Here is a 23,289-nt window from a genome sequence, read left to right as displayed (position 1 = left end):
TTTGTTAGAAAGGGACCAAAACTGTGGTTTGGGGGGGAAAATAGGGCATTCTGGGTAGGCCCCACTGAGAAGATGCACACTGGTGCAAAGGGACAGACTCATATGGATACTGGGATCACTGATACTGATAGGTTGGGGAAGAGAAAAAGTGAAAACTGGCCTCCAGGTTTAACAACACAAACGTCATCATTCGTATCAGCAAAGGACTGAGTAGAGAGGGCTCAAGAGAGCATATGGAGAGACGTAGTGGAGTCTTGCTGGAAGAGGGAGGCAGAGAAGCTGGAAGGGTGGTGGGGCCAAGAGAAGCTTCTGTCAAGGTGGGAGAGATAACAGCAGGCTTTTAGGGGGATAGGAAGGACCCAACTTTGAGGGAGAAATCTCTAATGCAAGAGAGGGCTGGAGAGATGGCTCAGAACAGGAGCAGGAGTAAGGGCCCAGGAGAGCGCTGGGGAGAAGGAATGGGGCAGATGCTAGTAAGGAGATACAGGGCCTACAGATGTTCTCTTCAGATTGCTTCCCTGCCTCTTTGGGAACTAAGAAATGAGATTATCAGCTGCAAGATGGTGTGACAGCTGATGAGGAGGGTGGTAGAAGCAAGGAGAGATTGGGAAATTGTAGTATGATGGCTGGGCAGTGTGAAGTTCTCCTGAAGTAGATGTGAACTTGAAATGAGAACAGTCAGGGGACCACATTCAGCTGTATAGCAGAACAGGTATGGGGCAGATGGATGACTGAATTTCAGCAGGGGTGGGGCTTCGCTGGTTGAATATGACAAAGCAAGAAAGTGGTGAGGCTTGGAGGTGGTATGCCAGGAAGCATTAGGACTGCCTGGGAAAGAGATGAGGGTACGAGGGGAGCAAGGACCAGAGAGAAGATAGAACCATCAATGGTGTTTGAGTGCCACTGAAGGCAAAGGATTATGGAGTTGGGTATAGAGGCTGTGAGCTGAACACATAGGAGAACTCTTATTTTGCAGATGATAACAATGACTAGGGCTAAATTTTCTGGCACCAGCACCAGCCACTGTAAAAGTTGTTTGACTTTGAGAAATAATGAATAAGATGTGGCTATTCTTTGGGGGAAAAAAAACACACACCAATATTTTTATTGATCTCAGAGAGGAAGGGGTGAGGGAGGGAGAGAGAAAGAAACATCAGTGAGAGAGAGAAACATCAATGATGAGAGAGAATCACCGATCGGCTGCCTCCTGCACACCCCACACCAGTAATTGAGCCCACAACCTGGTCATGTGCCCTGATCGGGAATCGAACCGTGACGTTCTGGTTCATAGATTGAGGCTCAACCAATGAGCCACATCGGCCAGGCAAGATGTGGCTATTCTTCAGAACATGTGCATCTTTTTTTTTTTTAAAATATATTTTATTGATTTTTTACAGAGAGGAAGGAAGAGAGATAGAAGTTAGAAACATCGATGAGAGAGAAACATCAATCAGCTGCCTCCTGCACATCTCCTACTGGGGATGTGCCCGCAACCCAGGTACATGCCCTTGACCGGAACTGAACCTGGGACCCTTCAGTCCGCAGGCCGACGCTCTATCCACTGAGTCAAACCAGCTAGGGCCATGTGCATCTTTAAAAAGTTGTCCTGAATACACAGTTGTAAGTACTTTAACTTATAAAAATATTTCATTTCCATGTTGAGTCACAGAACAAGGTACAGAAGTACAGAATGGATTTAAGGGAATACTTAATGTTTTTCTTCCTTTATTTTGTTTATATTTTATTTTGATTTTCTTAAAATATATTTTTATTGAGTTCAGGGAGGAAGGGAGAAGGAGAGAGAGATAGAAACATCAATGATGAGAGAGAATCACTGATCAGCTGCCTCCTGCACGCCCCCTACTGGGGACCGAGCCCACAATGTGGGCATGTGCCCTTGATCAGAATCGAACCTGGGACCCTTCAGTCCATAGGCTGACGCTCTATCCACTGAGCCAAACAGCTAGCGCTATATTCTATTTACTTTTTAAAATTAAATTGAATTTATTGGGATGACAAAACCATACAGATTTCAAGTGTACAACTCAACAAAACATCATCTGCACACTGCATCCTTCGCCCCAAGCAAAGTCTCTTTCCGTCCCCATTTATCCCCTTTGCCCACCCCCCCTTTCCCCTCTGGCTATCACCACACTGTCTGTGTTTTACATATATGTTTTCTTGCTAAATCCCTTCACCTTCTTTCATCCAGCCTCAACCCCCTGCCCCCCACCCCGACAGCTGCCAGTCTATTCCATGCATCCATGCCTTTATTTCTATTTTGTTCATTAGATTCCACATATAAGTGAGATGATACCATACTTGTTTTTCTCTGACTGGCTTATTTCACTTAGCAAAATAATCTCAGGTCCATCCAGACTGTCTGTCACAAAAGGTAAGATTTCCTTCTTCCTTTTTTTTTTTTTTTAACAGCCAAGTAAGGGAACACTTCATTTTAACTACACAAATTTTCCAGTGAATAATGAGAGTTGTCCTATTATCGCTGCCAGATTGTGACAACCAGACTACTTAGGACAAGATGAGCATCTCATTAAGTCTACTGTGAACTCCTTTAGCTGAACTACTGTGGTCATGCCACACAGAATAGGACTGAATTGCCACTGCTCATCAACTTATAGCTCGGATTCCACTGAAAACAACCATTCGGTGGGGATCCTGGCCTTCCCTGGGCCCTTTTATCCTGGAGATGGACGGGCTTCTATAGTGGATTCAATGGTAGCCCCAACAAGGTACGTATATTGCTTAACCATCAGATCTATGAATGCAACTTTATTTGAAAAAGGGGTCTTTGCAGATGCAATTAAGTGAAGAATTACAAAATGAGACCATTTAAACTTAGGGTGAGAAGACACACAAGAGAAGGCCAACTGAAGATGTAAGCAGAGATTGGGGTGATGTAACCACAAGCCAGGAATGTCTAGGATTGCCAGGCAGCTGCCAGCTGCTAAAGTGGCAAGGAAGGATTCTTTGCTAGAGCCTCAGGAGTGAGTGGGCCCTGTGACACCTGGATTTTGGACATCTGGCATCCAGCACTGTGCAAGAATATGCTGCTGTCCCTTTTGCAGCTGTCACATAAACTCACCAGCTTCTACTTGAGCTCTGATTCTCACTAGACTCCTGAGCTTTAACAAAGGATCCATGTGCTCTTGCTTTTACCAAAGAGGAAGTGCCTACCCCAAGCCCGCCCTCAGGTGGTCACTCTTCATGCATGGACTCTACTCTGCAACTTCATAGGGCCCTGTGTCTCCTCTTCCTTTTTTCCTCCTTGTGCAAACACGCTCTCATAGCCACTCATCTGAAAAAGACCCTCTGCAACCCCACATCACCTTTGACCCCACCCCCATTTTTCTGGTCCTCATTACAGCAAAACTTTTCAAAAAGAGTTGTCTATAACCAGTCTCCATTTCTTCACTTCCCACTTACCCATTTATGACCTAACTCTTCAAACCTCAAAGAAACAAAGTACACAAATGTATAAAGAGGAAGAAATATTCCACAGAGATGACAGTAGGAGGGGACTTGTGAACAGATGAGATGTATTTCACAAATTTCTAGATGCTGGACGTAAGAGGAACATGTTGACTAACAGAATAGAGCAGAATGTACTACACAGGAGCTACAAAGGAGATGAGAACACCAAAGAGGTTCTTAGATCAGAGCAGACTAGGGGCAAGCAGTGCCCCTCAAACTCTCTCATGTGATACTAGTCACCTGGTGAGCGTTGCTGACCATCATATTCTGACACAGTAGGTTTGGGATGGGCACTTCCAGCAAGCTCCCAGGTGAAGCTGATGGTACTGGGGCTAGTCAATGGAGCACACTCTGAGTGGTAAGGTGCCACTTCCTCCCACGGGCAACAAACCAAAGGGTCTTTTCTCAATCAATGGCTGGAACTTTCCCTTCCTCCCAAGACTCCTGGTGTGGCTGGGAGCAAGCAGCCCAGGTGAAGTCCACCTCTTTCTAATCTCTGAGGGCTGACCCCTGTCTTATTCCCCGCAAAGCCAAGTCTGATGGTCAACCTGCTCTGTCCTGTTCCTCACATAACTCCTACTCCAAACCTCCGCTCTGGGGAGGGACTCTGCAGAAAATGGGCAACTCCATCAGAGCAGGAGCAGTGTGCCAGATAACCAGGCCTCTTGTCTCCAACCCAAATGGCTCTTCAAAATCAGGGGAAGAGACCCAGCAACATGGAAGAAAAACTCTGTCCATAGAGTAGAAATTCTAGAAGATAATACAGCCATAAAACCAGAACAAAAACGTCCAGAACAAGAAAGAAACAGACAGATGATAAAAGAATTCAGAGATTAAAAACGGGTTAGTTACAAATACAAAGAAACAGTGTGGCACTGTTTACAATAGGAAAAGACTGAAAGGGACGGAAATGTCCATCCTTAGGGAGCTGCTTGACTAAAGTATGGTTGATCTATACAATAGAGTCTATGCAGCAGGAATAAAAAAAAATGAAGAAGGGAAAGTTCTACACTGCCATAATAAGGAGTTTATCTATGCTGATATGGAGTGACCTTCAGGACAGACGAAGTGAGAATAAACTGAAAACAAGATGTAAGCCTGACCACGTGGCTCAATGGTTGACCATCGACCTATGAACCAGGAAGTCAAGGTTTGATTCCTGGTCAGGGCACATGCCTAGGTTTCGGGCTCAATCCCCGGTGGGGAAGTGGGGGGACAGGGGGGAGTGCAGGAGGCAGCCAATCAATGATTATCTCTCATCATTGATATTTCTACCTCTCTCTCCCTTCCTTGTTGAAATCAATAATATATTAAAACAATCAACAACAACACAAGATGCAAAACAGTATATCTAGCATGCTAACTTTGTGTGTAAGAAAGGAGAAATGGAATTACTGGCTTATCTTTGCAAGAGGAAACCATAGAAGGATGAGCAAGAAACCAATAAAAATAGTCACCTATAAAGGAGTGAGGGAAATAGGATCAAGGGGATAGAGACGGAAATGTGACTTTCTATTTTGGCTTGGTGTTGTGTGTGTGTTTTTTTAATTCAAGCCTATTATACTAGACATCAAATTACATTTCAATAAATATAATCAGGACAAGTATAACAAAAGATAATTACAAAAACCATACACGTTTACATGTACATAAAATGTGTGTATAGGGTATTAATATAAATAAACACTACTACAATCGTAACTTTTTGTTACTCCACTAATATAAAGAATCACTACTATAATCATAACTTTCTGTTATTCCACAAACAAAGATCAATTAGTAGCAATTCCTTGTATTACATTAGGCATGATTTCTGAACCATTAAATACTTTATGTAGCCCCAAAATAGGGATAAAAAGCAAACCACAAAATAACAAATAAATCTAACTATATATCAAATCAATAACATAACCACACAGAAAAGGATTATTCCAAGTGACTTTCCCCCAACATATTGTAAAGAAAAATTCAAACATACAGAATAATTGAACAAACTGTATAAGAACACCCACATACTCATCACCTAGATTCTACCGTTGTTGACATCATTCATCCATCCATTAATTCTTCTTATTCTTTTTTTTTAAAGTATATTTTATTGGTTTTTTTACATAGAGGAAGGGAGAAGGAGAGGGATAGAGAGTTAGGAACATCGATGAGAGAGAAACATCCATTCAGCTGCTTCCTGCACACTCCCTACTGGGGATGCGCCAGCAACCAAGGTACATGCCCTTGACCGGAATCGAACCTGGGACCCTTCAGTCTGCAGGCCGACACTCTATCCACTGAGCCAAACCGGTCAGGGCAATTCGTCTTATTCTTGATGCATTTCAAAGTTCATACACCAGTACTTACACTACTGCATGCATATCATTAATTAGAGTTGAAAATTCATGTCCTTTTTTCAGGTAAAATTTACATCCACTAAAATGACAAATCTTAAGTGTATAATTTGATGAGTTCTGTCAACTGCATGCACCTGTATAAGCTAAACCCTAATATCAAGATAGATGTCACCATAGCCACATTAAGTTCCCTGGTACCACTTCCTAGTCAGCCCTACCTCACATCCCCAACTACATTTGGTGATTTGATGTTGTCAGTTTTGGCCATTGTGGTGGGTGTGTACTATTATTTCATTGTGCTTTAATTTGTATTTCTTTGATGACTAATGTTGAACACTTCCTCATGAGTATATTGGTCATAATTCAGAGGCCATAATTTGTGAAGTATCTATTAAAATCTTTTCACCTTTTAAAAATAGGTTGTCTTTTTACTATTGAGTTGTAGGAGTTCTTTATATATTCTGATACAAGTCCTTTGTCAGATATGGCTTGTCTCAACTATTTTCTCAGTGACTTTTCGTTTTCTTTTTTATATGTTTTTATTTATTTTTAGAGAGAGAGGAAGGGAGAGAGAGAGAAAAAAACATCGTTCAGTTGCCTTCTGCATGTACCCCTACCGGGGATTGAGCCAGCAATCTGGGCATGTGCCCTGACTGGGAATCAAACTGGCAATCTTCCCATGCATGGAACGACACCCAAACAACTGAGCCACGCCAAGGCTTAAATTCATTTTTATGTATGTTATGAAATAGTGTTGTGTATTAAATTCTGTCTTCCTCAAAAAAGATACGTCCTAATCCCAGTACCTATAAATGTGACCTTATTGGGAAATGAGGTCCTTGCAGATGCAATTAACTAAGATGAGTTTATCCTGGAGTAGGGCAGGCCCATATTCCAATACGACTGGTATCCTTAAAAGAAGACAGCTATGTGAAAACAGACACACACAGAGAATGCCACATGATGAGGAAGGCAGATACTAGAATGATGAAGCCGCAAGTCAAGAAACAACAAGATTGTTAGCAAACCACCAGAAACTAGGAAGAGGCAAGAAAAGATTCCCCTTGACCGGAATTGAACCCAGGACCCTTCAGTCTGTGGGCCGATGCTCTACCCACTGAGCCAAACTGGTTAGGGCCAACAGCAAATATTTTGCTACCATTTGAGGTGCTCATTATACCAACTCCTTAGTCTAGAATTTGGTAATTAATTTAGTAATTAAAGGCAAAGATTTAGCATTTATACTGCCTTTTTAGAAGGAAAAATAGTTCCTCCTTACCTAATGAAGGAAAGTTCTTTACTGAATGCCAATATTAGAAGTAGAAGAGATGACAGAATTAGAAAACCCATCATTTTGTAACACCAATGTAATAACAGCTGCAGGCAAGGATCATCAATGAATGCTAAAATCATTAGGTGAATGGCTGTTGGGCAACAGGATCTTCATACGGTGCCAAAGCATCACACCACAGATTACTTATCAATTACAATAGGAAAACTGTATATCTGCAATGGAGAGATTTGGCAGTAACCTCCTTCTTCAACCAAGTGGTAAAATGTTGCATCAAGAACCACAGGAGAACCAATCAGTCTGATGCTAATACAAAATATTCTTACCCCAAATGTTTACCTAAACAAACCCGCAGATATAACCTCTCATTTACAATTAATGTAAGGAATAATCAGGAAAAGAAACACATCTAAAATGTGGGCCTTCTGTAAGACAACTGGGCTGGTACTTCATAAAGTCAATGTCACAGGTGGACTGGAGGTAGGGAGGCTGTTCTTGTTAGAAGAGACAAAAGAAGCATATGCAAATGCAAGGTATAAATCTTAATTGGTTACTGCCTGTCTGCACCCCCCCCCCAAAAAAACCCCCACAAAAAACACACCACAGCTATAAAAGACACTTGGGGTAAATTACAATTTGGAATGGCTGTCTGATAACATTAGAGAATTACTGTTAATTTTCCGAGATCTGCTTGAGACATTATGCTTATATTGGAAAATGTCCTGATTTTCAGATGTTTGCTGAAGTACTCAGGGATGAAATGCCATGCTGTCTGCGAATTCCTTTCAAATGGTCAGCAAAAGGATATAAAAATACACATAGCAATGCAAACCAAGCAAATATGTCAAAATGTCAACAATTGATTCTATGCAGTGGACACACAGGCTTCGCAATAAGTTAGAAAAAAAAAAGATTGGGCTGAAATAAAGAATTTAACAGGAAAGGTAGAAAATAAAGTCTAGGAGATATTAGAAAATCCAGAGCAAAAATTAATAAATGCAAAATATGAGGGAAGATCAAGACAGAGGACCAATGTAAGAAGTCCAAAATTAAGCGAACAGGAGTCTCCATAAGAAAGAAAATAAAAGAATGGAAGCTAACATATTTTTAAAAAGACTTGACAATAGACAAAAGTATTCTACAGGGAAGAGAGTAAAGAAAACCACCTACAAAAGAACCACAACTAGTTTGTTTCATTAGTGACTCTGCATGCTAGAAGACAATGGTAGCAATGTCTTCAAAATTAGGAGGGAAAACAACTTTTTTAAAATTTTCTAATATTGTCTTTATTTATTTAAAAAATCTTTATGGTTGAAAGTATTATATATGTCCCCCTTTTTCCCCCATTGACCCCTTCTAACCCATCTCCCCCCCACCCCCAGGCCTTCACCACCCCACTGTCTGTGTCCAAGGGTTATGCATATACAAGTTCTTTGGTTGATTTCTTCCCTCCTGCCCACCCATTCCGGTCTTCCTTCTGAGATTCGACAGCCTGTTTGTTCCATGCTTCGATGTCTCTGGATCTATTTTGTTCATTAGATTCCACATATGAATGAGATCATGTGATACTTGTCTTTCTCTGACTGGCTTATTTCGCTTAGCATAATACTTTCCAGGTCCAGAATGGAAAATAACTTTTAACTTTGGAATCCTATTCTTAGCTAATCAAGTAGAAGAGCAAAAGAAAGGCATTTTAGACATGCAGTTACTCAGAAGACATGTCTGTTATAATGCTTTTGGGCGCAAGTAAGAGAAAAGCAAATTCAAAATAGCTTACAAAATTCAAAAGTGTATTCTTTCACATAACTGGAAGCCCAGAGCTGGGGCAGGCCCCAGGTCCCTCCTGTCTCTCTACTCCATCATCCTTGGTGAGGAAGTGCTGTCCCCAGGCATGGTCCCTCAGTCTGAGGTTACAGAGTTGCCAGCAGCACCTTCCTTGTTTACATACAGTGAGGGAAATAAGTCTCCTCTGAACATGCCACTGAAGCCCCTCCCTTCAGTCTGAGTGGACCAACTGAGATCTCAGGTCCAGCCTTAATCAATAATAGTTCCTTGCCAAGGGAATGCAATGTGTGGAATGACTTCAGGATCCTTGCTGGAGTTGGGAATAATGTAGAAAGGTGAGTAATATCAGGGTTTTATAGAAACTGGATATGGGTAAGCAACAGTGTCCATTTCAGTTTACTACCCATGCACCCTCTCTTAGCAAGTTATTTAAAGATGTATTCCAGAAAACAAGACGTAAACCAAGTAAAAGAGATGGATTTTGCAAAACAGTAGTTCAAACCCCAGAGCTCAGAGAAGGGAAGATCCAGGTGGCAGTGTGTACAACCTTACAAAGCAAGTACTTGTCCAGACTGCAGGCCAATAGAGAGCTCTGAGAGGAAGGCCTTTAATGGTGAGCAATGCAGAACCGCAGGCAAGAAATAGCATGGCTGAGAGGATTTTTACGAGATCAGGAAATAGTAGTAAACGAAAGTGAAAAACAATCAGAAGCAGTGGGAAAAACAAAGAACTGTACAAGAAAGCCAAGGTCCAAATATAAAGCAAGAATTTTAAGCAGGTGGTAGAGTCTAAGAAAGGGAGATTGTAATTCTATCTAGACCTATAAAGAAATGTAATCTTCACATTCATTACTAAGCCTTATGGTGAACAGTAGTTACATATGTGTAATAATGTCAATGATGTTGACTTGCTTTCAATTTTAGAATTAACCTATGACCACTGGATGTGGTTGCAGGGCAGGGCATAAACTTAACAATTGTAAGAATGGAACTGATCAAGTATAGCTTTTAGGAGGTAGAAGTGGGGGGACATGTAGAAGGAAAATCGGGTAATTAATATCCTCATCTTATACAGAGGGAAGTGCCATATGGACTAAAATAGATGGAACAGGAACTACTGTTTAAAGTTAAAGAGAAAATGTGATTATGAATCTCAACATGGGAGGTGATGTAAGCTAAGTCATCCTCTTTCATTAATCCTCACCAGAGGATATTTTTCCCCCCACCGATTTTTAGAGAAAGTGGAAGGGAGGAAGGGAGGAAGAGAAAGAGAGAAACATCGATGTGAGAGAGACACATCTATTGGCTGCCTCTCAAATTCACTCCGACTGGGGTTGGGGATTTAGCCTGCAACCAAGGAATGTGCCCTTGACCAGAATCGGATCCGCAACCCTTCAGTCTGCGGGCTGATGCTTTAACCACTGAACAAAACTGGTCAGGGCGGTCATCTTCTTTCACTTCAGGGAGCTAATATAATCCCCCAAAGTTGGCAAATGAAGAAAAATGTATAAGCATATAATTTAGTTTTAAAGATAACCATCAAAGAAACTAGAAGTAGAAAATGGTTAAAAGCTGTCATCTCTGGGTCATGGAACAGGAATGGGAAGGGGTAGACTGTTATTTTCACCATAACCTCTTTTTGAGAGAGGTTATGTTGTTATTGAGTGGCTGTAATATTTTGATAGAAACTCAAAATCCAAACCTAACCCTCAATAGTTTCCTACTACTCTGACATTAACATAAAAAATCCTGCACCAAGCCTGTCAACCTTTCTGCTTGCATCTGTCACCGCCCCTCCACCCCCCTAAAATCCTGCTCTGCTCCAGCCACACTGGGCTTAAGAGCCTCTGATGGCCAAGCTCCTGCCAGGCTTGAGGGGAGAGGGTGTTTCACACATGCATTTCTCCTTTGGAAAAAAGCCCTCATCCACTCTGCACCCTGCCCAACACTTCTGTCCCCCCTTGATTTCCAGCTTTGGCATTGCCTCCTTATCCCTCCCAAGGCTGGGCTGTTCCTCCATTACACATGATCACAGTGAGCACCGTGTACTTTTCCTTCAAAGTACTTAACCCACTGTAATGACATAATTACTTGTGAAATATTTAAAGTCTGTCTCTCCTGCCAAACTTAGGCTCCATGAGGAAAGGTACCACTAATCTCAGTGCCTGGGGTACCATACACACCTGACTCTGTCATGGAACGAATGGCTGATGACAGCCTGATAAACTGCAGATCCTTTGGCATGGAGCGGCAAGGAACTCAGTACTCAAACTGAGCTGTAATTGGCCAGATGAAAAAGTTACTAAATGTGGAATAATCCCATCATTTAGAATTGAGTTTCATTTTAACAAATAATCTTATGAAACGTGTGTAGGTGAGGAAGCTGTTCAATATATCACCCAAAGTCCTGCTGCATCCATCTGAGAGGTGACCTGTGGCTTGGATGGAGGTCTTAGAAGTAGAGATGGTTCTGGAGTACCTTTTGAATGTAAAGCCCCACAGGACTTGCTGGTGAATTAGAGGAAGGTGAAGGAAAGAGCAGAATCAAGGACAACTACTAGAACTTTTTATTGGTAACTGGGTGGATATTGATGTTGTTTACTGAGACAGAAAAGACAGGAGGTGAAGTAGATTTAAATGGGGGGGGGGGAGCAAGAGTTCTGTTTGGGACTTGTTAAGTTTGAGATGTCTATGAGCAACTCAAGTGGAAATACTGAAGAGGCCATCCAATGGGGGCTTAAGAGGGAGGTTAGAGATGCAGGCAGAGTGAAATCATCAGCACACAACTGTACCTGTCATTCAGAGCAATGAAAATACAGACACAATGGAAATGCCTCTAATTAAGTCAAGGCATAACTATCAATGAAATGTCAAGTGGTCATTAAAAATGATGGTGTAAAGAAAGACATTATCCAGATATTATCTATCTGTAGATAGCAGATTTATGAGCAATTCTTAATGTTCCTCTTCCTACATTTTCTAAAATTTTTTTTTCATCAGGTATTACTTTTGTAATTAGAAAATACAACTAAGTTATTTTCCTTTTAGGGAAAAGTGATGATACAAGCCTATTTTTACTGACATGGACAGATACAACATATCATCGAGGAAAGAAGGCAAGTTACAACTGCACATACTATATAATCCCATTTATCTAAAACAATATGCATACTAAGAATTCTTAAGCAGTTTTAGTTGCATTACATTTTACATAGTATCTGTAAAAAAAACATGTTCATAAAAATGTTTGATACAATAATTGGAACTAAGCTTTAAAGGCCATCTTATCTCCCTTTATTACACCTGTGCTTTAGGGATTTCCTTGGTCTCTTTATCCCCCACATACTGACTACTCAGTACTGGCTGTTCTTCTATTTGTAGTTGCATGGTATAATGTACACAAAAGGTGTTTTTTTTAAGAATGTATTTTTTATTGATTTTAGAGAGGAAGGGACAGGGATAGAGATAGAAACATCAATCGGCTGCCTCCTGCATGCCCCCACTGTGGATCGAGCCCGCAACGTGGGCATGTGCCCTGACCGGGAATCAAACTGTGATATCCTGGTTCATAGGTCAACACTCAACCACTAAGCTACACCAGCCGGCCACAATAGGCATTCTTAATCTTTTTTCTGCCATGATCCTGTTGGCCCTCTGGAATCCCCTCCTGAAGAATCTATTATTTTTTTTAAATATATTTTTATTGATTTCAGAGAGGAAAGGAGAGGGAGAGAGAAACATCCATGATGAGAGAGAACCATTGATTGGCTGCCTCCTGCACACCCACTACTGGGGATCAAGCCCGCAACCTGGGTATGCGCCCTTGACTGGAACTGAATCCAGGATCCTTCAGTCTGCAGGCCGATGCTCTATCCACTGAGCCAAACTGGCTAGGGCAAGAATGTTTTGAAATGCATAAAATAAAATGCAGAAAAATTTGTTAACAACATATTTGAGAATTGGAGCTAGAGTAATATGGGCTTCTTTAGTAAACCATTAAATATCCAGATCTAGAGGTGGATCAAACAACTACCCAAAGTTTGAAGGAGTGATGAGCACAAATGATATTTCAAAACATCTGCAACCATAATACGATAGCATCTTTGATCTCTATTGGTGACAAAGTCACAGGTACTCCTAACACTACCGTATCTGTTGCCTACAGTCACCACTGAAGGAAATCTGAATTTTCAATGAGAGGTTGGTGAAAATAAAGATGGAATGTTTTTCCCATTCAAGGTCACAGAACCCCTGAATTCTCAGAGCCCTTGGTCTAGAAAGATACACACCAAATAGTAACAGCAGTTTTCTCTGCATGGAATTTCCAGAGTAATGTCCATATGCATCTTCTTCTTCTTTTTTTTTTTTTTACAATGTTTTACTTGTGTAATTAAAAAAATAAATACCATATTCTGCTTGCTTGCTTTGTCTTAACCCGGAAGAGTGACTAAGAAATTTTATACAGTTGCTTACAAGCTACATTAACGTTTTTTTTAACAGGGTGATACCACTGAAAAAAGACTTTCAACCTTCCCTAACCACTTAGGTATTGAGGACTTTAATCATTCTCATGTTCTTACAAATCTAGAAAAAAATTCACTAGAATTATTTAGAGTTAAAAGGAACAAAAAGACAAACTGTCACAACTGCAGACGTATGTCTATTTTTTTTGCCAAGTGCAATTCCCAAAACAGCTGAAAATATTAGAGCAAATTAGTACTTAATATGGACTAATACCTTCTGTTGTTTACAAAAAACACGAAAACCAGAAACACACAAAAATTTATATTTAAAAAACAAGTTAGTAAATACGCATAAATTTAAAATACAACCTGTTAAAGTAATGTCAAAACTTGACCTGGCTGGTGTGACTCAGTTGGTTGAGCATTGTCCCATGCACCGACAGGTTGCTGGTTAAATTCCTGGTTAGGGCACGTGGCCAGGTTGCGGGCTCAATCCCTGGTCAGGGTGCATGCAGAAGGCAACCAATTGATGTTTCCCTCTCACATTGATGTTTCTTTCTCTCCCTCCTCTCTCTCTAAAAATCAATAAAAATGTATTTAAAAACAAAACAAAAACTTAACTACCACTAGAAGTCTCAGAAAAACCAAAATGCTTTAAATATTTTCAAAAATAACTCACACATACAAAATCAGTTCATGCTTAAAAATGCTCAAGTTCATATTTTAGCAGTAATGTGCAGTGTTGCAAAGGAGATGAAAACAAAGAGAAATGTGCATATCTTAGAAGCGGGCTTTGCTTTCTTTCAAATCTAAAAATAAAACCTTTATACTGTCCTATTAATAAGTCTAGAAAATGGATGCCTTTTTTGAGGAAAGCTTTAACAAACACAGAAATAAAAATATCTTCTCGGTTAACAGGACCAAAGGACGTAAACATAAACCAGATGTCAATCCTCATTTCTCTACAATCCCATTCAGGGCTCCGGTGGGACTTCTGCTATAAAGATGTTTCTACAGCACAAGGAGACACACTAAATGAATGTGTGCATAGAGCAACATGGACCAGGCTCAAAAGCTAAGTATTAGTGAAAAGAATAACTTGCAAAATGTTACATCTATAGTGCCACCCTGTAAATTTGCAAAAACACTTCCGAATGTTATATATTGGTTATGTGTAACAGCATAAAGCTTTCACGGAGCGTGGAGACTATCCCCATCATCTTTGGGGAACAGGCTACCTTGGGGAGGCAGGGCAGCAAGTGTAACCACAGGCTGGGATTTTGCAGTTGTCGTCACATTTGAGTTTCATAAAAGGAGGCTGATGTAAATTGGACAAACTGTTAATATATCTAAAATCCGAGTGAAAAGTACCCGAGTAGCTACCACTTTGAAGTCCTGCAGGATAGCAGGATAGCAGGACTTCAAAGGCAGGCACACGGACGGGCTCCGATCACATCTCCTTAGTCCCTGCTCACAGGGACTACAGTGGGCCATCCACAATGGCTTGTCAGGGTGGACCTGGTCCCTGACAAGCCAGGGGCAAGCTTGTTTACACACTGCTTCCTTCACAATGAAAGTCTTGGAAAAAAATAAATTCAAAAAACAACAACAGCAGAACTAAGCGTGAGTTTGGTACCATAGTTGACTCACACATCATACAAGCTCTTGCCCTCTCAGTATTGAAGGTCAGAAAATAAAGTGTGTCGAAGAAGGGAAAGCCTTCTTTTCAAGAGTCTTCCAGGGTCTCCGGGGGGGAGAAGTGGAGAGATGGAAAGTTCCATGAAGGGAACCCTCAGGGCCTGATGGGTGGGTGGGATGTCAGTTCAGGGCAGATGGCCTCCAGAGCACTGAGGGGTGGAAAGGGGACATGATGGATGGCCAGAGGGCCTCACATTACCTTCTGAGGCTTGGGAACATCTTCAAGTATGATGCAGCTTGGAAGGAAAGCTGAGACTATTCAGCACAGTTGTAAGGCTGTCTGATTTCCTACCAGCACACTGCAAACAGAACCACTCCCAACCCACAGCTTGACTTGCTCTGCCTGTCTCATTCACCTCCACACTCCAAACTCCTCAGACCCAGCCAAAAAGTTCTCTCTGGCCCAAGCCTCCATATATACTGGTCTCTTCTCCACCCGGAACTAAGCTAATGTCTTCGGGGTCACTTTTCAAAGAAGTAACTTCCCTCACCCCACTCCCATGTCTAGATGGGACCCCTCTTAAATTTATATGCTTCCTCAGTGGCCAGTACTTCTCCATTGTAGCATTTAGCCCCTTGCACAGCAGTGGCCCGTTTGTCTGTCTGGATCTTCCCCAGTGGTTCTCAACCTTCTGGCCCTTTAAATACAGTTCCTTATGTTGTGACCCAACCATAAAATTATTTTCGTTGCTACTTCGTAACTGTAATGTTACTACTGTTATGAATCGTAATGTAAATATCTGATATGCAGGATGGTCTTAGGCGACCCCTGTGAAAGGGTCGTTTGACCGCCAAAGGGGTCGCGACCCACAGGTTGAGAACCGCTTCTTTAGACCATTAAGATTACTAAGGGTTGTCCTGACCGTGTGGCTCAGTGGTTGAGCGTTGACCTATGAACCAGGAGGTCACAGTTCGATTCCTGGTCAGGGAACATGTTTGGGTTGTGGGCTCAATCCCCAGTGTGGGGCATGCAGGAGGCAGCCAATCAATGATTCTCTCTCATCATTGATGTTTCTCTCTCTCTCCTCCTCTCTCTTTCCTCTCTGAAATCAATAAAAATATGTTTATTTTTTAAAAAGATTACTAAGGGTTAGAGGCAGTCTGTAGCATCTAGGACAGTAACTGACATCTAATATATGCTCAATTAGTATAGGGAAAATGAATAAAGTATTGCAATATAAAGAGTACAATAGTGAAAGAGAAATGAAGCAACAGCAATCTGGTCCAGCAGCCATGAAGACTTTTCAACCTTGAGTCCCAAGGAGCCACTGCAACTTAGAACAGTACCAAAATTAAAATGTTCCATTTTCTTCAAGATTCACAAATGAGAACTGGCTGAAGTTCCTCTTGCCAACTAAAGGGTCCTGCCTCACAGGTTCTGCTCACATCTGATGAAATGGAAGCTTCTGACTTTACTTTCTAGTGCTGTTATAAACTGTCTTCCTAGACCAGCGGTTCTCAACCTGTGGGTCACGACCCCTTTGGGGGTCGAACGACCCTTTCACAGGGGTCGCCTAAGACCATTGGAAAACACATATATAATTACATATTGTTTTTGTGATTAATCACTATGCTTTAATTACGTTCAATTTGTAACAATGAAATTGGGGATCACCACAACATGAGGAACTATATTAAAGGGCCGCGGCATTAGGAAGGTTGAGAACCACTGTCCTAGACTAATTAACAACTCTCTAATCTCTACAAATGGCCTTGCAGTCATAAATTTGCATGTATATTTACTCATATGTAGTCTTCTCTTTAAAACTAAGGAATTAAAAGGCTACCCTTGATTTAGCAATATCTATCAAAGTTTAAAGTGCATATACCTTTGATCCAGCAAGTCCCATCTCTAGGAATTTCTCCTATACATATACTTGCTATAAGCAATATGATATATGTATAAGACTATTCACTACAGCATCAATGAAGTTAAAAACACTGGAAACAAAAATATCCACCAATAGAAAACTAGTTAAATTACAGTGCATCCATATAATGGACTACTAAACCAACCCTTTTAAAAAGAATGATACGAGCCCTGGCCAGTGTGCTCAGTGGTTGGAGCATCAGACCACACACTGAAGGGTCACAGGTTGCAGGTTCTCATTCTGCAGTGCTCATTCTGGAAGATTCAAGAAAATAGTGGATCTTCACAAAAGTAGGTTTTAGATAATCTAGGAGGAAATTTAGAGGCCGAGTACAAGAGGTAACCAATCAATATCTCTCTCTCACGTCAATGTTTCTTTCTCTTCTGGTTTCTCTCTCTTTCTCTCTCTTCCCCTCCCTCCCTTCCATTCTCTCTAAAAATCAATGGAAAAAACATCCTTGGGTGAGGATTTAAAAAAAAAAAAAAAGAAGAGAATGATATGTGTGTATAGGAACTGATACCAAACAATCTCCAAGATACTTTAACTAAAAAAAGCAATTGCAAATGTGCCCAGTATTTATAGTGTAAACACACACACCCAAAATATATACATAAACGCATACCTGTCTATATATATAAAAGGCTAATATGCAAAGTGTCCCCACAGGAGTTTGACCAGGAGTTCTATCGCTTACTATGACATGTGCTGACCACCAGGGGGCAGTGCGGAACGAAGGAAGGCCCCGGCTGGCAGTCGTTAGGCCCCAGTGGCCCTGACTGCTGGTCAGGCCTAGGGACCCTACCCGTGCATGAATTTCGTGCACCAGGCCTCTAGTATAATATATATAATAATATGAGGTATCCAATTTCATAGAGACAGAAAGTATAAGGGTGATTGCCAGGAGCAGGGGGAGGAGGGAGGAATGGGGACTAATGGTTTAATGGGGACAGTTTCACTTTTGCAAGATGAAAAGGGTTCTGGAGATGCATATTGGTGATGGCTGCACAATGAGAATGTACTTAAGGTCACCAAATTGTACACTTAAAATATATAAAATGGTAAATTTGATATTATGTATTATACCACAATTTAAAAATCACACACACACACACACACACACACACACACACACACACACACACAAATAGAACTGGTAATGATGGCTGCCTCCAGGGATAGAAATGGATATCCGGGAACAGGATGGCAAGGAGATCTTTTTTTTTTTTTTTTTTTTAATGGTGTTGGTGTTTATCTCTTTTTTAAAAAAATATTTTTTTATTGATTTCAGAGAGGAAGGGAGAAACAGATGGAAACATCAATGATGAGAGAGAATCATTGATTGGCTGCCTCCTGCATGCCCCCTACTGGGGATCAAGCCCGCGACCCAGGCATGTGCCCTTGACCGGAATCGAACCTGGGACCTTTCAGTCCATAGACCGACGCTCTAGCCACTAAGCCAAACCAGCTAGGGCAGCAAGATCTTTTATCATATAACCTTTAATACCACGTTTTTCATTCTGTACTATATACTCAACTATTCAAAAATCATTTTAAAAAAACCCAGCCTTATATAAGAAGCCTTTTCCTTCATCATTTATATACCCTTTTTATTTATTTATTAAAATATATTTCACTGATTTTTTACAGAGAGTAAGGAAGAGGGATAGAGAGTTAGAAACATCGATGAGCGAGAAACATCAATCAGCTGCCTCCTGCACACCCCCTACTGGGGATGTGCCCACAGCCAAGGTAACATGCCCTTGACTGGAATTGAACCTGGGACCCTTCAGTCCGCAGCCCGACGCTCTATCCACTGAGCCAAACCGGTTAGGGTTATACCCTTTTTAAATAAAAAATATTTTCAATACAAATCAGGATTTCACTTCGGTTTTGTGGGTATTTATTAGATTTAAATAATGCAAGTTGTAAAAAATTACACTTGTTCTCCTAAGATTATATTCACCAAAAGGCTGTCTTTATATTTATCAGCCTCTACAGGAAAGCTTCAAAATCATCATAGAAGAAAATTACCATTTTTATCAGTACGTAACTTTTATTCTATCATAACAATCAAGCTCGCTGAATATAGAACTGTTTCAACAGCAAAAAGCCCTCATCATAATTCAAGACAAAAATCAGCCTGCAATTACATGAGTTATAAAACAAACTATGCTTTATGTTGCAGTCTACCTTAAGGCTAAAACTTACATGTCAGAATCATACACACACACACAAGCACAGCCTCTGAATTTCCTCCTAGATGATCTAAAACCTACTTTTGTGAAGATCCACTATTTTCTTGAATCTTCCAGAATGAGCGCTGCAGCCAGTCAAGAAGGCAGCACTTGCAGGATCCAGTACCACCCCTGGCTCAAAGCAGGGGCTCAAATATTTGTTGGGTGAATGAATAAATGATTATCCGCTGACAGGCTTGCCACCAAGCCTCACAAAGAAAAAATTCAGAAAGAAAAAAGTAAGAGATACTTTGTTCACTTGAAGTCAGCACATGATAAAGGTGAAGACTATATTACTGGTTCACCAAATAACTATGACATAACTGGCTAAGTGGGCTCTATACCTCATCCTATCCTAAAGTTAAATACAAATTGTTATTTTTAAAAACCATACAAAAAACATAGGACAACTTACCTATAAGATCCTTTTGTACAGATCAAATATGCATGTGTGAATACAGCATATCAAGCTTTTTTAAAAATCAAGAAAATGTTTTTATTGATGCTAGAGAAAGAGGAAGGGAAATGGCGGGGGGGGGGGGGTATCAGGGGACCAAACCTGCAACCCAGACATGTCCCCTGACTGAGAATCAAACCGGCAACCTTTTGGTGCATGGGTAGATACACAATCAACAGAGTTACACTGGCCAGGGCTCAAGTTTTTTATGAAGAAAGATAATATAGATGAATATTGATGTGTTCAATAGTACGAAAGGATTTCTAAGTATAAAGTAAAAGGAGAAATCATAACAGAAATCTTATATATCAAAAAGACAAGCAGAATCAAAAGATATATGATAAAGCAGGAAAAAATATCTGCATGATGGAAGAGAATTAATATCCTTAATACATTGAGAGTTTCTACAAATTGACTTAAAAATATCTCAATGGAAGAACGAGTGCAGAACACGAACAGGCAATTCACAAAGACCAAATACAAATGACCAATGATTACTGAGGTTCAGCCTCAGTTAATAACCCAAAGAGCAAAAATTTAAATGATGGCTAGCCAATCCTGGGAAGGTATGGGGAAGTGGCACTTTCCCAGACTGTCATGGGAACTGGAATAGCCATTTAGGAAGATAATGTGGTGGTACCGACCAGCAAGTTCAAGTCTAAGCAGTTGTTCTTCAAAAAGATTGACAGCCCTGACCAGTTTGGCTCAGTGGATAGAGCATCGGCCTGCGGACTCAAGGTCCCAGGTTTGATTCCGGTCAAGGGCATGTACCTTGGTTGCGGGCACATCCCCAGTAGGGGGTGTGCAGGAGGCAGCTGATCTATGTTTCTCTCTTATCGATGTTTCTAACTCTCTATTCCTCTCTCTTCCTCTCTGTAAAAAAATCAGTAAAATATATTTTAAAAAAAAGACTGACATATGAGTAAGTTGAATCCAGTAGTATCTTTAATAGGGAACCACTGGGAAAGCCAATAGGGGGACAATGCATGACAGAAAGTTAGTATCAGACTATAGTGCTATTTAACAAAAATGAGGCAGAGAGATAAATATGTACAATACTAAATATGTATAATACTAACCTCATTTTGTTAAAACACAAAAGGTGCATATTTGTATAGCCTGAGAAGAAGATTCAGAAGGATCTACGTTAAGCTATTAACATGGTTACTCTGGGTAGCAGGCACAAAGAGTAACAGAAAGCTTTCATTTTTTACTTGATATACTTTAAAATGTATGTATCCATAAAAGTATGTATTCTTTTTATAGCTTCTTTAAAAAGAAGAAAATTAGTAAGATACAAGCGCTCATCTACTAAAGACAGGTTCTGTCCTTTGAGTATTCCCTTCAAAGTTCCTTGATGCTCACTCAAATCGCTGTCTTTCCCATTCATAAGTAATAAGAGATATTTTTTAAAAGATCTCTTCCTTTCTATACTTTTTAGAAGAAATCGTAGAGTCATCACTGCATGTTTTATAAAATCCAGAAGAAACCCATTTACCGCCCATATTACATTTAGTCCACACAATTTCCGAGACAATGCACAAAGCGCCAGCCACACAACTCCCACCAGCGTAAATACATGGAGTACAAAGAATGTCCTGTCAGCATGGCCCAAGGCATACCCCACAGCAAAGGGGAATGACAATTTGAGTCATAGGATCAGGAGTCAAAACCAAATTTGGGACTTGGCAGCAGTGTGATGCTCTTCCCTTCCCTTCCACACCTTCTATTCTCCTCTGCCCAAACAGTGCCCCTCACATAGTCTCTAAACAGGCTAAGATGTCCACACAGCTTTAGACTGAGATGTCAGAAACCACTAGAGACACAACAAAGTGCTACTTGGGAGTCTCAGCTGGAATCACAGTGGTAGCATATGTGTAAACTCACATTTTTTTCTTAAGAAAAGAAATGGAAAAAATCAATTAGAATGTTTTGCCTTACCACCTGGAATGTTTAAAATACAGGTGTCAAAACATCAAATGTGGAGTGGCCACGGATTTTTAAAAAGCTTGAGATACTGAGCCTGACAATTGAGAAATTAAGGAACCACTTATTTTTACAAAACTTAAGTCCACACAAGGGCACCAAAGTAGCCAAAAGTGTGGCTGACAGAGCACCCGAGTCAGACCTCCAACAGCTTGGATCCCCAGCTTTTCAAAAAGCATTCATTCTGCTCTAGAGTCTCAAGAGCCAGACATGTGTCTGAGTGTTCTCTTTAGTTCCCATGGAAGGAATGTGGCAAGTACATGCCATGAGCCATAGGCTCTACTGTTCTGTGACAGCTTTCAGGAGGCTATCCTTCCAGGGGACCATACACCAGTTCCTGTATCTGAAAATACATTACCACTGCTCACTAATGTTGACCAGAAGTCATTTACCCAAAACCAAAGCAAACAAAGCACCATGCTGAAGACCACTGGGCAACAGCAGCAGCGGCAGGTGAAAAGCTCAGTCAAAGCGCTCTCAGCTCAGCTGACCTGCCTCAAGGTGAACTGAAGTTGCAGATCACCAGTTCCGGCTCTAATCTGACGCCCGCCCCCAGATCACGCTGTGGCTACCAAGTAACCCTACCCAAACTGACCTTTCAGGGCTCAGGGAAGTGACTTTTTTTTATTATATGGCACAGTTTGGCACAGTTATGTCTTTTGTCTTTGGGGTACTTTTATACTGTCCAAGAGTAGTATATCTTATTTTTTTCCTTGTTTTCATTATTTTTTTAAAAACAGATGGCCAAACCAGGACATATACTAAAAAAAAAAAAAGGAAGGTTACTTACCTGAGCCCTAACATTCCAGCTACCATGGAATCCTGTTGGAGCTGGTCTACAGAAGCAAGATGTATTCTGGGGAGTCACATGTCACATCAAAGCAGGAACTGGTGAGTCTGTATTTTTATGGAGCCTAAAACAAAGAAAATCGTAAGTTGAAAGCCCCCATTGTGCTGCACGACCTTTTTCCCAGGGCTATTTGTGACATTTTGAAGATAAACATATAGACAAAGTACTATGCTATTTCCCAGCTTACCTAGCTAGAAACAAAGGATAAACTGCAAATTACTGGCACATAAAACACGGTGCTAAAATAAAGGAAAGATTCATGCGTTAGAATCGACACTACCACAGGTCTTGTCACTTCTGAAGGACACTTTGACACTATAAAGCATATCATTAGTGATGATCTCTGGTAAGTATTTCTTATACCATGTCATACAGAAACACTCAGGGATAGAATGCATGTTCAAGAGAACACGCAACATTAATATCTCATCCTCAAAAGAACACATGAAACCCAGAGGCAAAGTCTCCCTTCGTTTTCAAGCAACTGAAGCTGCAACAAGTTGCTGTAACATCATGTAAATGGGGCTGTCACCCTAAGAGAAAAAAGCAGCATCAATGGAAACCAAGTGCCCTGGGGGATCCAAAGCCAACCTCCAAAATACACAAGTCTGACTCAGAGCAATCACTTTTTAAAAGCCTCTCGGATCAGTAAATTGCAATGTTCAACAAGCTGAGTTATTAGTTTGACAGTTTCTCTTTTGCTCTTGAATACATGTTCAAAAAAGGACTTTTGTCATCACATTTTTATCATTAAGATAACCATCATTTCCTTGTTAAAACCTAAACTGGCCCATATTAGCTAATCTTGGATATCTCGC

At 40.8% G+C, this 23,289-nt stretch overlaps 1 protein-coding gene and 1 long non-coding RNA gene across 2 annotated transcripts in view; both read right to left on the bottom strand.

The window, feature by feature from the left end:
* The window catches only part of MECP2 (methyl-CpG binding protein 2), a 67,123-nt gene that overhangs the window by 39,696 nt on the left and 4,138 nt on the right, over positions 1-23,289 (bottom strand). The window lies entirely within an intron of this gene.
* Positions 1-23,289, bottom strand: part of LOC132223918 (uncharacterized) — a 34,606-nt gene that overhangs the window by 7,404 nt on the left and 3,913 nt on the right. The window contains exon 2 of the long non-coding RNA XR_009450556.1: positions 22,412-22,535. This is a non-coding gene — a long non-coding RNA (uncharacterized LOC132223918). The remainder of the gene's footprint in view (positions 1-22,411; positions 22,536-23,289) is intronic.

The sequence above is a fragment of the Myotis daubentonii genome, chromosome X (assembly GCF_963259705.1).
Source record: "Myotis daubentonii chromosome X, mMyoDau2.1, whole genome shotgun sequence".
Lineage (NCBI taxonomy): Eukaryota > Metazoa > Chordata > Mammalia > Chiroptera > Vespertilionidae > Myotis > Myotis daubentonii.
This window is presented reverse-complemented; position numbering and strand designations above follow the sequence as displayed.